General features: G+C 40.3%; 1 protein-coding gene across 5 annotated transcripts in view; it reads right to left on the bottom strand.

The window, feature by feature from the left end:
• The window catches only part of LOC128694047 (zinc finger protein 271), a 204,357-nt gene that overhangs the window by 113,157 nt on the left and 73,353 nt on the right, over positions 1-17,847 (bottom strand). For 4 of the 5 annotated variants that reach the window (XM_070094773.1, XM_070094774.1, XM_070094772.1 and 1 more), the window contains exon 2: positions 13,145-13,200. The exons of the other annotated variant lie outside the window; for it this stretch is intronic. The gene's annotated coding sequence lies outside the window, so the exon portion shown is untranslated. The remainder of the gene's footprint in view (positions 1-13,144; positions 13,201-17,847) is intronic. 5 annotated transcript variants of the gene reach the window in all.

Raw genomic sequence — 17,847 nt, 5'->3', positions numbered from 1 at the left:
CTTAATATATGTTAGTGTAAACTTGTTATCTAGTGTTTGTATGCATTTATAAGTGGAAAAAAAGGGTGTTCCACTTTACGGCGATTTCCGCTTTACGGCGGTAGCCTGGAACCTAACCTGCCATATAAGTGGGGCCCTCCTGTACACAATATCATATTCATTACCATTATCTACCTCCTCAAACACCTTAGTGAAAAAAGTTAGTAAATTCGTAAGACAGGAACGCCTCTTTGTAAAACCATGTTGAGATTCATTAATCAAACTGTGCCTATAAAGATGCTACGAACTGCTTCGGGAATTATTGATTCCATAAATTTTCTCACTATGGAGGTAAGGCTTATTGGTCTATAGTTCGATGCCAAGGACCTGTCACCTGCCTTGTAAATAGGTATTACATTTGCCATTTTCCACTTATCAGGCACTATGCCAGTTTATAGTGATATGTTAAAAAGATTAGCCAAAGATATGCTAAGTTTCTCTTTACATTCCTTTAACACCCTTGCAAACAGCTCATCAGGACCTGGGAATTTGTTAGGTTTTAGTTTCTCTATTTGTCTGAGGACCATGTCACTAGTTACCGCAATCGTGCATAGTTTATCATCATCCTGTTCTACATAATCTATTATTTCAGGAATATTGCTAGTATTTTCCTGGGTGAAAACTGAGAGGAAGTAGGTATTGAGAATTTCAAACATACCCTTATCACTGTCAGTGATCTGACCAGAGTTACTCTTAAGTTGGCCAATCTTGTCCCTAATTTTACTTCTGTATACCTGAAAGAACCCTTTTGGGTTAGTCTTTGAATCCCTTGCGACCTTAGCCTCATAATACCTTTTTGCTTTTCTTATCCCTTTCTTTATTTCTCTCTTTAATTGAATATATTGATTTCTTAACTGCCCATCCCCTCTTTTGATATGCCTATATATGCCTCTCTTTTGACCAATGAGATGTTTTAATCTATTGTTCATCCATTTGGGATCATTTTTGTTAGATCTAATTTCCCTACTCGGAACAAAAGTTGTCTGGACAGCTAGACCTATGCTCTGAAAAATGTCATATTGGCAACCAAGATCACCTACCTGACCCATAGTCAGGACATCCCAATTTAGCCCACCCAGGTAATTTTTCAGTCCCATGAAGTCGGTCAAGCGAAAATCTGGGACAGAGATTTGATTGCAGTTATCTGGGTAATTCCATGATATATTGAAACTAAGCGATTTGTGATCACTTTCCCCAAACTCATCATTAACCTCAAGATTATTAATTAGTGAATCTTTGTTAGCAAGAACCAAGGCAAGCAGATTGTTTCCTCTAGTTGGATCTGTCACAATTTGTTCTAAAAAGCAATCCTGAACCGTATCAAGAAAGTCACTAGACTCAAGATTTCCTGTCATATTGTTCCAATCAATTTGTCTAAAGTTAAAATCTCCCATTATCAAAACATTTTCATATCTAGATGCCTTATGAATTTTGCCCCATAACAGCTTACTGCACTCACTATCAAGGTTTGGGAGCCTATAAATCACACCCAAAATTAATTTGTCACGTCCCTCGAGAAGCTGTAGCCAAACAGATTCTGTGTTCGATGTTTCTAATCTTTCAATTTTTTCACTTTTCAGTACCTCTCTTATGCCCGGCCAGCTTTCCAGCTCACTGGGGCAAATCCAGAATCGACTTTCTTGTTTTAGGTCATTTCTCATGGTTGAATTAAGCATTGTATTTGATACATGGAATGTTGTAACACATATTTCACAATCAATGCCCCTAATATTTCTCCCCAAAAAATTTTCCCATATACAACATACCTTATATCTGGCCATGTTCACTCCTGGGTAGGTGTATGTAGTGGGTGGTGGGATGTTATGGGTGAGCTGGGAGGTGGCGGGCTGGCAAGTGGTGGCTGGTAGGTGGGGATCTGTGGGAAGAAGGTAGGAGTGTGGGGAGATGGGACGGGAGGTGGGGGATCTGTGAAAAGAAAGGAGTGCGAGGAGGTAGGTTGGGAAATGGGGGGTAGGGCTTGTCGGTGATCCGTAGAAAGAGGGCAGGGGCGCGGGGAAGGGGGCTGGAAGGTGGGGTTGTGGGATGGGTGGTGGGGATCAGTGGAATGAGGGTCGGGGTGTGAGGAAGGGGCTGGGAGGTGGGGATCTGTGTTAAGAGGGTGCATGTGGTGCTTGCACAGTTTGTTCCCATATAATTACACCATATTTTGAACACTATCACTCGGGATTAATTAATTATCCACAATTTCAGCTCACTATATCACTGCCTATTTATATCCTTTTCCCTCGTTATATCACTTACACAACAGTTGGTGCTTGTGTGTACACACACCTAATGGTGCTTGTGTGTGCACACTTGATGGTGCTTGTGTGTGCACACATTTGATGGTGCTTGTGTGTGCACATGCTTGATGGTGCTTGTGTGTGCACACACTTGATGGTGCTTGTGTATGCATACACTTGATGATGCTTGTGTGTGCACACACTTGATGGTGCTTGTGTGTACATACACTTGACAGTGCTTGTGTGTGAACATAACACTCATCAGCATGAGTGTACACATTAACAACATGTAACATTAACATGAGTGCACACATTAACAACAACACACATCAACATAAATGTACACATTAACAACACACAACATCATAGCTTGATCGCTAATACACTCAGCTCACACACTGAGGTCCAGAGTTTGAATCGCCAGTATGGCTGGAAAACATTAGGATATGTTTCCAAAGGACACCTGTTGTCCATATTCACACATCAGTATAAAATGGGTACCTGGGTGTTAGTCAACTGGTGTGGGTCACATCCTGGGACAAAACTGACCTAACTTGCCTAAAATGCTCTGCATAACAAGGGACTTTTTATATAGTAGTAAGTCATTGATATCAGCTCGACTTGTGTATCTTGTACATGTACAGTAGACCCTCATATTACATGGATTTATTTGGAATGTTTTGGTTATTATACTACAGTGGACCCTCCCTTTTCGTTGGGCTCTGTTTTCGCTCATTTCTGTTATCGCCGATTTTTTCCGTAAAATTATTGGCTCTGTTTTCGTTGCTTTCCCCCATTCTTGTCATGGGTACGGTAAAGAATACTGGTTCCATTTCTGTTGGTTTCCTCATTTCTCAATGGTGGTATGGTACATGTCCGAATGTGCCATGCACACAACCTCACACATATGCATTCTGAGGCAGTGATGCTTTGTTTATGAGTGAGTGAACATTATCATGCGAGGCCATAGGAAACATTTCATAATAATTCATTGTTTTTTGCACTTATTTATTCTGTGTGATTGCTAAATAAGTCACCATGGGTCCAAAGAAAGCTGCTAGTGCCAGCCCGTTGATAAGGAAGGTAAGAAACATGATGGAGTTAAAAAAAAAAAAAACTCATAGCAAAGTACAAAAGTGGAGGAGGAAGAGAGACGGGAGAATGTGCCTTCTTCAGTGATTCAGTGATTCTATGATATGTACAATACTAAAGCAGCAGGAGTTGATAAAGGCTATAGCATCAGATAGCGATAAAGTGTAGCATTAACAGTGTAGAAAATAAGTTTAGCGATAGAAAAAGGAAGAACGAAACTGACTTCTCCAATGTTACTGGAGGTATATAGAGCCATTGACAAACATTCCCTGCCCTGCTTATCTTCCACCACCCTAAACCAATGCCAGCATCTACAAGGTATAGTAAGTGTAAATATTTCTTATTTATAAAGTGTAAATATTACTTTTTTATAAAGTGAAAATATTTCTTATTTCTAAATTAAAGTGTAAATATTTCTTCTTTATAAATTACATACAGTAAACCATCATTTAGCACAAGTTTATTTGGCACGACTTGAGTATTGCACAATTGAAGAACTGCGGCACAATTTTATGTAATATGATTCAGTTTGTGGGAAGGAAAAAAAAATCTCTTTTGCTCAAGCGGCCGCCTTGTTGTGAAGCAGCCGGGGAGCCCTCCCACCATCCCCTATCACTCTCCGACACCACACCACCATTCCAGCGTTTGTAATTTATACGTGTCCAGTCCAGTCTTTCTCTGCTGTAAGGCAGCTGTGTTTGTGATTGTGCAATGATATTTTAATTATTATATCTTGTATCTGCCAAGCAATCATGACACCCAGTAGCCATACCAGTGTTGCTGAAAGTGGCACGAAGACGTATAAGCACTTAACCCCAGGCCCTCCCCCAGACTTATTTTCAGGGTCGCCCAAATTTCAAAAAAAAAAATGTTTTTCCTTATGAATAGATAGAGAATCTTTTCCCGATCATAATGACACCAAAAGTATGAAATTTGATAGATGTTTACGCATCGGCATGTTTACGCATCGGCGATTTTGCCCACTTTGAGCCCTATTTTCGGCCAATTCCAGTGTACTAGTCGACAAAAATCATAACTATTTTGCTAGAACTCCATTTTTTCTATTGATTGAGTACAAGAAACCATCCATTTACCAATCTCAACTATCCAATAAAGTGGTCAGAATTTAGCAATTTTGCCAATGTCACACAAATTTCAAAAGATGCCAATTTCCAAATAGGGTCCAGAATAAACAAGAAAGACATTCCTGGTACTAAAATAACATTTCCTCTGTTCATTGATCATGTCCCCATGCCCCTCTTACATTCTTTTGATTTCCACTTTGAATTTTTATTCTCACAAAAAATAGAAGATTTACTGTTATGCAGACTACTGCATTAGTGTAGAAATGGTATAAATAATATCGGCGCACTTGTGAAAGAATATTAGACTCACCAGTTGATGTGTATTGGATGCTTAGTATGATTTGTTTACTTTTGAACTTTGGTAAAAATCGAACATTTCTGCTACTTTGAGCTCAATTTCAAGGTACTTCTCATTTTAAAACCAGTCAAAAATCATCTCAATTTCTGTAATATGTCTTCCATTCTATAAAATAAGACCAGGAAAACTAGAATACAACATTAAATACCATACGAAAACACAGTGCAAAGTCGCTGTTTTAATCCAAAAACACGGTCAAAGTTTTTTTTTTTCTCATTATGCACTGTGTGCTGCAGGATTTTTTTTATACTACGCACACTGACCACATAGACCCATTCTTTCATATGTAGGCCTACCAGCTTTCTCTCACTAGATTTGAGGGCGCTAGAATTTAGGCGTACTAGTATGTCAAAAACCCTGGTGTGTAAGCCGTACTAGTAAGTCCAAAACCTTGAAAGGGTTAAATCTTAGAATTAACAAAGAAACAGAGATATTAGACAAGAGATAACCTGTAGCCATAATGAAGTGTTACTTTGTACACAAAAAAAGAGGTAAACATGAGTTTGTGTAACTTACTGAACAACTGACTGACTGACCTGACTTACTGAGTGACTTGACTGACTTACTGAATGACTTGACTGACTTACTGAATGACTTGACTGACTTACTGAGTGACTTGACTGACTTACTGACTTGACTAAATGAATGAATGACTTGACTGACTTACTGAATGACCTGATTGACTTAGTGAGTCACTTGATTGACTTACTGAATGACTTGACTGACTTACTGAGTGACTTGACTGACTGAATGACTTGCTGAGTGACTTGACTGAGTTACTTGACTGACTTACTGAGTGACTTGACTTACTAAATGACTTGACTGACTTAGTGACTTGACTGACTTACTGAGTGACTTGACTGACTTACTGAATGACTTGACTGAGTGACTTGACTAACTTACTGACTGACTTGGCTGACTTGCTGAATGACTTGACTGACTTACTGAATGACTTGACTGACTTACTGAGTGACTTGACTGATTTACTGAGTGACTTGACTAAATGAATGAGTGACTTGACTGACTTACTGAATGACTTGACTGACTTAGTGAGTCACTTGATTGACTTACTGAATGACTTGACTGACTTACTGAGTGACTTGACTGACTGAATGACTTGCTGAGTGACTTGACTGAGTTACTTGACTGACTTACTGAGTGACTTGACTGACTTACTGAGTGACTTGACTGAGTTACTTGACTGACTTACTGAGTAACTTGACTGACTTACTGAATGACTTGACTGACTTAGTGACTTGACTGACTTACTGAGTTACTTGACTGACTTACTGAGTGACTTGACTGACTTACTGAATGACCTGACTGACTTACTGAATGACCTGACTGACTTACTGAATGACTTGACTGACTTAGTGAGTCACTTGATTGACTTATTGAATGACTTGACTGACTTACTGAGTGACTTGACTGACTGAATGACTTGCTGAGTGACTTGACTGAGTTACTTGACTGACTTACTGAGTGACTTAACTGACTTACTGAGTGATTTGACTGACTTACTAAATGACTTGACTGACTTACTGAGTGACTTGACTGACTTACTGAATGACCTGACTGACTTACTGAATGACTTGACTGACTTACTGAATGACTTGACTTACTGAATGACTTGATTATCTTACAGAGTGACTTGACTGACTTACTGAATGACTTGACTGACTTACTGAATGACTTGACTGACTTACTGAGTGACTTGACTGACTTACTGAGTGACCTGACTGACTTACTGAGTGACTTGACTGACTGACTTGGCTGACTTACTGAGTGACTTGGCTGACTTACTGAATGACTTAAAGTTAGACACTCTAGTACAACCATCGACTTTACTACCAGAACCTCTACCATCCACCTCAGCCCAGTAGGGCCACAACATAACTCACCACTTTCTTCACAATCATCCACAAACACCAGCACCCACAATTTAAGGTAAGAAATACTATTATTTCTGTTCACTTTTAGTTTTGTAGGATGTGGAGGCCTAAAAAAAAAGTTGTTTGGCTTTCTGGGGGCTCCCAGGAACATAATCCTATTTTCCCCTAAGTTCTTCAGTTCCTCTAACACGATTTTACCTAATATGGCATTTTCAAGAACGTAACTACCGTGCTAAATGACGGTCTACTGTACATCGTTTGTGTGAATAGTGTTGGTGGTTTCTGATGCCGCCTACACTACCACTAATATATACGGCTTCTCTCAGTGGCCCTTATAAACCCAACAACATCACCATCACTTACTCCTCACATACGTATGACATACAGGTCTCCCTCAACATTGGTGTTTTCCACTTTTGTGAGCTTCGAACATTCGCGAATTCCCAGCCACCCAATCATATTTAAAATATGTCATTACATATGTTAGGAATTGTGGTGGTGGCAGAATTTGTTTGGAGAGAGGACAAGATAGTCCTTCAATATGACACTAATATCAACTCTAGGCTTATTTATCTATTACAATTCATCGAATATGACATAAACAATATTAATAACATAGAAACATGACATATGCTCTAGAATGAATAAAATACATTATTAAGTATGTCACAAGTGTTGCTGTTGTTGTTGTTGTGTGTATATGGGCCACTGAGAGCATGAGCCGTACATAGTGGTGGTGGAGGCAGCAACAGAGATGGTAGAGATTAGAAACAGCGGAGTTGTCAGTTGCCCTATATAACTCTAACAACATTGGAGGAGTTAGGTTCGTGCTGTCCTTTTTCTGTTGATTAATTGCTTAATTTACTTGCTACACAGTTAATGCTACACTTTATCGTTTGCTGGCACTATAGCCTTTATCGACTCATGCTGCTTTAGTATCGTCCATATCGTAGAGTCACTGAATAAGGTACATTCTCTCCTCTCTCTTCCTCCTCCACTTTGGTACTCTGCTACATGTTCTTTCTTGAATTCTATGCTCTTTCTCATCTTCTTTGCCAAACTATTTTACGATGTTATCGTGTGCTTCATGATTGTTCATGGTTTATTAGGTTAAGGAAGCAGTATTGTTAGGCTAAGTAAATGCTATTATTATATTTCCCTACAATATATTTGTGCACCAAACATTCGCAATTTTTCAACATTCACGAGGTTCTTGATCCCCTAACCCTTGCGAATGTGGAGGGGGACCTGTATTTTATTCATTCTAGAGGATCATGTTTCTATGTTATTAATGTTGTTTATGTTATTAATGTTGTTTATTGGGCCACCCCACCGAGGCGGGGTGGCCCAAAAGAAAAAACAAAAGTTTCTCCTTTTAAATTTAGTAATATATACAGAAGGGGTTACTAGCCCCTTGCTCCCGGCATTTTAGTCGCCTCTTACGACACGCATGGCTTACGGAGGAAGAATTCTGTTCCACTTTCCCATGGAGGTAAGCGGAAATAAACAAGAACAAAAACCAGTAAGAAAAATAGAAGAAAACCCAGAGGGGTGTGTATATATATGCTTGTACATGTATGTGTAGTGTGACTTAAGTGTAAGTAGAAGTAGCAAGACGTACCTGAAACCTTGCATGTTTATGAGACAGAAAAATGGACGCCAACAATCCTACCATCATGTAAAACAATTACAGGTTTCCGTTTTACACACACTTGGCAGGACGGCAGTACCTCCCTGGGTGGTTGCTGTCTACCAACCTACTACCTAGGGTTAGATGAATTGTGATAGGTGAATAAGCTGTGGAATATAGTTCCTCTCTACAAAATTTATTTTTTATTTATATACTTTTGGATATCTGAAATGGATTAATTGGATTTACATTATTTCTTATGGAGAAAATGGTTTCAGTTTTAGTCGATTTCACATTTTGTTGGACTCTCTGGAATGAATTAATGACGAAAACGGAGGATCAACTGTACTGAAAAATTGCGGCATAATTTTATACAACACTTCGTAAAATTATCTTAACACAGTTTGGTTTGAGGGGAGAGGCAAAAATTTTGAAGTGTCTCCTGCAGGATATTCTCCTAGCTAAGGCCACCACCTAGCTGTGTGTGACACCACTGCCTCCAAAGGGCTGCACTGGGCTTCAAGGCAGCAAAGGATTACTTCACCTTGCTCCTTTGCAGTAATGCATGAGGCGATTTCAAGTGTAAGCCCTTGGTTATTTACCACTCTAAGAACCCTCATGCTTTGAATGGTGTAGATAAAAACTCTTTACCAGAAATTAGAGGCTGAATTGCTCAGCATGGATGACAGAGGAAATACAGTGGGCCCTCGCCTAACGCTGGCATCACATTAATGTTAAATCCGCCTAGCGATACATTTTAACGCAAAAATTTTGCCTCGTCTTGCGCTAAAAAACTCGCTCAACGCGATTCGTCCGAGACTCGTCCATGTGCGGCCTGAGCCAGCCTCACTTGTTCCACCGGTGGCATTGTTTACAAGCCAGCCTCCGCGGTCACATCCAAGCATACAATCGGAACATTTCGTATTATTACAGCGCTTTTAGTGATTTCACCTGCAAAATAAGTGACCATGGGCCCCAACAAAGCTTCTAGTGCCAACCCTACAGGAATAAGGGTGAGAATTACTATGGATATGAAGAAAGAGATCATTGCGAAGTATGAAAGTAGAGTGCGTGTCTCTGAGCTGGCCAGGTTGTATAGTAAACCCCAATCAACCATCGCTACTATTTTGGCCAAGAAAACGGCAATCAACAAAGCTGTTCTTGCCAAAGGTGCAACTTTGTTTTTGAAACAGAGATTGCAAGTGATAGAAGATGTTGAGAGACTGTTATTGGTGTGGATAAACGAAAAATAGAAAACAGGAGATAGCATCTCTCAAGCGATCATAAGTGAAAAGGCTAGGAAGTTGCATCAGGATTTAATTAGAAAAATGCCTGCAACTAGTGATGATGTGAGTGAATTTAAGGCCAGCAAAGGATGGTTTGAGAGATTTAAGAAGCGTAGTGGCATACATAGTGTGATAAGGCATGGTGAGGCTGCCAGTTCGGACCACAAAGCAGCTGAAAAATATGTGCAAGAATTCAAGGAGTACATAGACAGTGAAGGACTGAAACCTGAACAAGTGTTTAATTGTGACGAAACAGGCCTGTTTTGGAAGAAAATGCCAAGCAGGACCTACATTACTCAGGAGGAAAAGGCACTCCCAGGACATAAGCCTATGAAAGACAGGCTTACTCTTCTCATGTGTGCCAATGCTAGTGGTGATTGCAAAGTGAAGCCTTCATTGGTGTATCACTCAGAAACTCCCAGAGCATTCAGGCAAAAGAATATCCTCAAGGCTAATTTGTGTGTGCTGTGGAGGGCAAACAGTAAGGCATGGGTCACTAGGGACTTTTTCTATGACTGGTTACACCATACATTTGCCCCCACTGTGAAAAATTACCTAATTGAAAATAAATTAGACCTTAAGTGCCTCCTGGTGTTAGACAATGCCCCTGGTCATCCTACAGACTTGGCAGAGCGACTTTGTGGGATCATGAGCTTTATTAAGGTCAAGTTTTTGCCTCCTAATACCACTCCTCTCCTGCAGCCCATGGACCAGCAGGTCATTGCAAACTTCAAAAAACTGTACACAAAAGCTCTGTTTGAAAGGTGCTTTGTAGTGACCTCAGAAACTCAACTGACTCTAAGAGAGTTTGGAGAGATCACTTTAATATCCTCAATTGTGTAAACCTTATAGGTAAGGCTTGGGAGGGAGTAACTAAGAGGACCTTGAACTCTTGTTGGAAGAAACTGTGGCCAGAATGTGTAGACAAAAGGGATTTTGAAGGATTTGAGGCTAACCCTGAGAAGTGTATGCCAGTTGAGGAATCAATTGTGGCATTGGGGAAGTCCTTGGGGTTGGAGGTTAGTGGGGAGGATGTGGAAGAGTTGGTAGAGGAGGACAATGAAGAACTAACCATTGATGAGCTGCTAGATCATCTTCAACAGCAAGAGGCCACACCTGAGGAAACTGCTTCGGAGGAGGGGAGAGAGAAATTGAAGAAGTTGCCTACTTCAAAGATTAAGGAAATATGTGCAAAGTGGCTTGAAGTGCAAACCTTTATGGATGAAAATCACCCTCAGACAGCTATTGCAAGCAGTGCTGGTGACTGTTACACTGACAATGTTGTGAAACACTTAAGGAAAGTCATAAATGAAAGAGAGGTACAGACCTCTATGGACAGATATGTTGTGCGGCAGAAGTCCAGTGACTCTGAAGCTGGTCCTAGTGGCATTAAAAGAAGAAGGGAAGTAACCCCGGAAAAGGACTTGACACCTCAAGCCCTAATGGAAGGGGATTCCCCTTCTAAACACTAAGACCATCAACACTCTCCCCTTCTCCCATCCCATCAATCATCACCAGATCTTCAATAAAGGTAAGTGTCATGTAACTGTGCATGTCTTCTTCAGTTTGCGTGTATTAAAATTAATATTTCATGTGGTAAAAAAAAAAATTTTCATACTTTTGGGTGTCTTGCATGGATTAATTTGATTTCCATTATTTCTTATGGGGAAAATTAATTCGCCTAACGATAATTTTGCCTAACATTGAGCTCTCAGGAATGGATTAATAGCATTATGCGAGGGTCAACTGTATTTATTGACTAGTTTAAGCATCGCTTGATTCCTGAAGTCAAGTTATACTTGCAAAACAATAACATTGCATTCAAGACTCATGATAATTCTTGATAATTCCTGTACCCATCCATAAGCTTTGCTGGATGTGACAACACATGTTAACATTGTATTTTTACCTCCAAATACAACTTTAATACAACCACTGAATCGGGGAGTAATTAAGTCATTCAAGTGTAATTACACAAGAAAAGTGATCAATAGACTGGCTCCAACCTGGCAGGGTACTAAGGTTCTGGAATAATGTATAATGTACTGCAGGCTAAAAGAAGCCAGAGATGCATTACAAAATTTATGCGCACTCCAATGCAACAATCAGCCTTAGAGCCAGAACCTCAATCATCCACTTCTTCTGACAACCAACAACCATCCACTTCAGCCCAGTAGGGCCACACCATGCATCTCCACTCTCCTCATAATCAGTGACTATACCAACAACCAAAATTTAAGGTAAACATTATTATTTCTATTACATTTGTTGTCTTAAGCAACAAAAACAACATTATCATTTTCATTTTTGAAATATCTAGATGTCTAATAAAAGTTATTTAGCGTTTGGTGGGTTTCCAGGAATGTAAGCCTATGTTTCCCATAAGGTCTTCAGTTTATGTTACATAGATTCATCTAACACAGCATTTTCTGGAACGTAACTACCATGTAATATGAAATCTACTGTACTTGTAGAAATAAAGATAGTATTGTTATTAGAGTGTACACATTAACAACAGCACACATCAACAAGAGTGTACATATTAACAACAGCACTCATCAATATGAATGAATACATTAACAACACAAAACATTAGTGTACACATTAAAAACATAGTTATAAGGGTATACATTATCCGTTTCACTGTCAGTCCCATAATATTATGACTTGCAAGCCACTGTCAGTCCTGTATTACTACTTGAAAATTCTAGCTGCTTCCAGTCTTGTAGGAGAAAGCTGGTAGATCTACATGTGAGGGAATGGGTCCGTGTGCTAAGCGTGTGCGGTATAAAAAAAATTCCTGCAGCACACAGTGCATGAGAGAAAAAAATTGACTGAATTTTCGATTTAAAATAGCAACTTTGTAGTGTATTTTTGTACAGTAGTTATGGATGTATTCTCATTTTCTTGGTCTCATTTGATAGAATGGAAGATATATTACAGAAATAGAGATGATTCTGAATGGCTTATAGACTAAAAGTACCTTGAAATTGAGCTCAAAATACCAGAAATGTTCGATTCTTACCGATGTTGAAAAGTAAACAAATCACGCAACTAATACATGTCAACTGGTTGGTCTAATATGCTTTCACAAATGCTCTGATATAAAGTTTTGAACTTCAATATGCACACTAGTATGAATGCATATTATGTATATAGGTAAATTTAAACATCTGAAGAGCATGTGTGTTGTCTGACATTGGATTAGGTAATCATAGTAGATCCCAGGAACAAATACCATAGGCGAGGTAAGGACAGATTACTAGTACAATATAAGCAGAACGGCTTGTGTATAGGCACTTCAGAACTGCAGTACTCCTATTTTCACTTGATATTATTGATAACATTCAATATAATGAGTCTTTTTTTTTTGTTAATTCAATTAAATAAAAAAAAGATTCATTATATTGAATGTTACCAATAATATCGAGTGAAAATAGGGGGTGCTGCAGTTCCACAGTGCCTATACACAAACCACCACTGAATATAAGTAGTGTTGTTTGAGTAGAGGATACCTACATTTTTGAAGACCTTTGTTATGTGCTGGATGTGGGTACTGAACTTCAAGTTGCTGTCTGAAAATGAAAATTAAAATGTTTATTTCCTTGCAAAGCTTACAATGTGTGGTTTACACATTATAAAATATTAATTACAAGTAAGGCCACTAACATGCCTAGGCATTTGGGGCAGATTAATACACCTACCATCCGACTTACGACCTGCTCCACATATATCCACTCAACTTACGACCGTGCATCTGGCAGTTGGGCTGGGCCAGCTGATGCACACTGCTGCACAATATTTGATGATACTCGCGATGGCAATGCATCATGCAGGCAGCATCAGTTTGAGTAACCCTGCCCTATCAGCAGCATCATACTGTGTTAACTGTACTAACTGGACAGTAAATTTCACCATGGCCCCTAAGAGAACTTTCACGGCGCGCATAACGGAGATAAAACACCTCAATTATTGGGAGCGCTTGAGGTTCCTAAACCTGTATTCCCTGGAATGCAGGAGGGAGAGATACATGATTATATACACCTGGAAAATCCTAGAGGGACTAGTACCGAACTTGCACACGAAAATCACTCACTATGAAAGCAAAAGACTTGGCAGACGATGCACCATCCCCCCAATGAAAAGCAGGGGTGTCACTAGCACGTTAAGAGACCATACAATAAGTGTCAGGGGCCCGAGACTGTTCAACTGCCTCCCAGCACACATAAGGGGGATTACCAACAGACCCCTGGCAGTCTTCAAGCTGGCACTGGACAAGCACCTAAAGTCAGTTCCGGATCAGCCGGGCTGTGGCTCGTACGTTGGTTTGCGTGCAGCCAGCAGCAACAGCCTGGTTGATCAGGCTCTGATCCACCAGGAGGCCTGGTCACAGACCGGGCCGCGGGGGCGTTGATCCCCGGAACTCTCTCCAGGTAAACTCCAGGTAAGATGAAGTCTGAATCTTGCACTGGAGATTGTGGCAAGAAAGGCTCTTACTCTCGAAGTCTCTATTTGTTTTCACTGTTGCACATAAACCTGTCTGTATCTGTCTGCCTGTATCTCTATGTGTCTGTTTATCTGTCTTTCTGTCTACTTGTGTGTCTGTCTTTCTGTTTACCTGTGTGTCGTTCTGTCTACCTGTGTGTCTGTCTTTATGTCTACATGTGTGTCTGTCTACCTGTGTCTGTCTTTCTGTCTACCTGTGTGTGTCTTTCTGTCTACCTGTGTGTCTGTCTTTCTGTCTACCCATGTGCCTGTCTTTCTGTCTACCTGTGTGTCTGTCTTTCTGTCTACCTGTGTGTCTGTCTTTACGTTTACCTGTGTGTCTGTTTTTATGTTTTCCTGTGTATCTGTCTGTCTACTTGTGTCTGTCTACCTGTGTGTCTGTCTTTCTGTCTACCTGTGAGTCTTTCTGTCTACCTATGTGTGTCTTCCTGTCTACCTGTGTGTCTTTCTGTCTACCTGTGTGTCTGTCTACCTGTGTGTCTGTCTACCTGAGTGTCTATCTACCTGTGTGTCTGTCTACCTTAGTGTTTGCCTACCTGTGTCTGTCTACCTGAGTGTCTGTCTACCTGAGTGTTTGTCTACCTGTGTGTCTGTCTACCTGAGTGTCTGTCTACCTGTGTCTGTCTTTCTGTCTACCTGTGAGTCTTTCTGTCTACCTATGTGTGTCTTCCTGTCTACCTGTGTGTCTTTCTGTCTACCTGTGTGTCTGTCTACCTGTGTGTCTGTCTACCTGAGTGTCTGTCTACCTGTGTGTCCGTCTACCTGAGTGTCTGTCTACCTGTGTGTCTGTCTACCTGAGTGTTTGTCTACCTGTGTGTCTGTCTACCTGAGTGTCTGTCTACCTGTGTTTGTCTACCTGTGTATCTGTCTACCTGAGTGTCTGTCTACCTGAGTGTTTGTCTACCTGTGTATCTGTCTACCTGAGTGTCTGTCTACCTGAGTGTTTGTCTACCTGTGTATCTGTCTACCTGAGTGTCTGTCTACCTGAGTGTTTGTCTACCTGAGTGTCTGTCTACCTGAGTGTTTGTCTACCTGTGTGTCTGTCTACCTGAGTGTCTGTCTACCTGTGTCTGTCTTTCTGTCTGCTTGTCTGTTTCAGAGCCACTCATTAAGAGTGTAACTGATCTTGAAGATGCCATATTAATAATAATAATAACACAATAATAATCACTGAGGCTCATTAAATGTGTGCAAAATGTTAATATAGACATTTTGCTTAATCCATCTATGATTTTTTTTCAAAATTATATAATAAACATGCTACATAACATATAATCATATAAATTAACAAATATGAGATGTTTTTCTGGTCGGCTTGTCAGAGTGAACAAAAACCATTTGTTTCTGGGCAGGTAACAACAACAACAACAACGTTTGTTTACATAACTCGCGAACCTTCACTCTCATTCTCTCTGTTTATTCATTTAATCTATTCATCTCTCACTCTACATTAAGACAGATATTTTAAGGTAAGTAATGAGTGGACACGATTATTATATTATAGTTTAGTAATAATGTTATTATTAATATTAGTATACAGTGGACCCCCGCATAACGGACGCCTTGCATAGCGGACAATCCGCATAGCGGACGCTTTGTTCGCTAAAATTTTGCCCCGCATAGTGGACAAAAACCCGCTCAGCGGCCTTCGTCCGAGACGCGTCCAATGTGCGGCCTGAGCCACGCTCACATGTTCCGCGGGTGGCATTGTTTACCAGCCAGCCTCCGCGGTAACATCCAAGCATACAATCGGAACATTTTGTATTATTACAGTGTTTTTGGTGATTTTTTTCTGGAAAATAAGTGACCATGGGCCCCAAGAAAGCTTCTAGTGCCAACCCTACAGCAATAAGGGTGAGAATTACTATGGAGATGAAGAAAAAGATCATTGATAAGTATGAAAGTGGAGTGCGTGTCTCCGAGCTGGCCAGGTTGTATAATAAACCACAATCAACCATTGCTACTATTGGTGGTACAGCTGCTGCTGCTGCTGTACCACCGTCAGCTGCTGCTGCTGCTGTAGTACCGTCTGCTGCTGCTGTAGCATCGTCTGCTGCTGCTGTAGCATCGTCTGCTGCTGCTGTAGCATCGTCTGCTGCTGCTGTAGCATCGTCTGCTGCTGCTGCTGCTGTAGCATCGTCTGCTGCTGCTGTAACATCGTCAGTTGCTGCTGTAGCATCGTCTGCTGCTGCTGTAGCATCGTCTGTTGCTGCTGTAGCATCGTCTGTTGCTGCTGTACCACCGTCAGCTGCTGCTGCTGCTGTACCACCGTTGTTGGTGTGGCTTATTGAGAATACCAAGAAACAATTAACCCCAGAGGGTTAGCTACCCAGGATAACCCAAGAAAGTCAGTGTCATCGAAGACTGTCTAACTTATTTCCATTGGAGTCCTTAATCTTGTCTCCCAGGATGCAACCCACACCAGTTGACTAACACCCAGGTGAACAGGGAAAATGCCTGGAACTAGTGCTCATATTGGTGAATTTAGAGCCAGCAAAGGTTGGTTTGAGAGATTTAAGAATCGTAGTGGCATACACAGTGTGATAAGGCCTGTTCTGGAAGAAAATACCAAACAGGACCTACAGTACTCAGGAGGAAAAGGCACTCCCAGGACACAGTGTCTCATCAGTCATTGCTGCATCTTCAATAAAGGTAAGTGTCATTTATTCTTCATTTAGTAGACTAGTACATGCACAATATATATTGAGCATGTACTACTCTATTATTGTGCATGTATCCTTCTCTTTGTGTGTAGGAAAATGTATATTTCATGTGGTAAAAATTTTTTTTTCATACTTTTGGGTGTCTTGCACGGATTAATTTGATTTCCATTATTTCTTATGGGGAAAATTCATTCACATAGCGAACATTTCGCATAACAGCCAGCCCTCTTGCACGGATTAAGTTCGTTAACCGGGGGTCCACTGTATATGTATTATTGTAATAATAATAATTATTATTAATTTAGGGCACTGGAGCACAGATCCACTGCATAGCACTTTGTCTGGATTATTTGGGTTATCCTAGGTAATTTATACTATGTATGATAACTTTACTTACGTGTACCAGTGAGAGGGAGAGGGAGAGAGAGAGAGAGATACAGAGAGAGAGACAGCCACATTCAGTCAGCCATCCACCCACCCGGCCACCCACTCACCCACCCAGCCACCCACCAACCCACCTGGCCAGCCAGCCAGCCAGCTATGTATTACACATGTTCCAGAGTTGTTTCTCTTTACTTAGGGTATAGGTTACACAACATTCTGGCTGGATGACACTACCAGTGGTATTCTCCCATTCCACTGTGTCAACAATACATAAAGATAACAGTAACATATGATACTGTATGCGATGTAAAATTTACAATACAGTTCACTACCATGTATACATTATATACAGTACATAAATAATTAAAATATAACAATAAAAGTAAATTATGGTAAAAAGAATGAAATAATGATTGTACGTTACATTACAGTATAATGTAGGAAAGGTTTGACATTATGCCCTACCCAGTACGTCGGCAATTTTCAAAGGTTCGACTTACAGTGGAACCTCAAAAATCGAACTTAATCCAATCCAGGAGCTAGTTCTAAATTCGAAAAGTCTGAAATTCGAAGCAATATTTCCCATAAGAAATAATGGAAATACAATTAATCCGTTCCAGAAACCCAAAAACATTCAGAAAAAAATACATTTTATAGAGATTAATTACA

This window comes from Cherax quadricarinatus, chromosome 47, assembly GCF_038502225.1.
Source record: "Cherax quadricarinatus isolate ZL_2023a chromosome 47, ASM3850222v1, whole genome shotgun sequence".
In the NCBI taxonomy this organism is placed as follows: domain Eukaryota; kingdom Metazoa; phylum Arthropoda; class Malacostraca; order Decapoda; family Parastacidae; genus Cherax; species Cherax quadricarinatus.
Note: the sequence above shows the minus strand (reverse complement) of the source record. Positions and strands in the feature narration are given on the sequence as shown.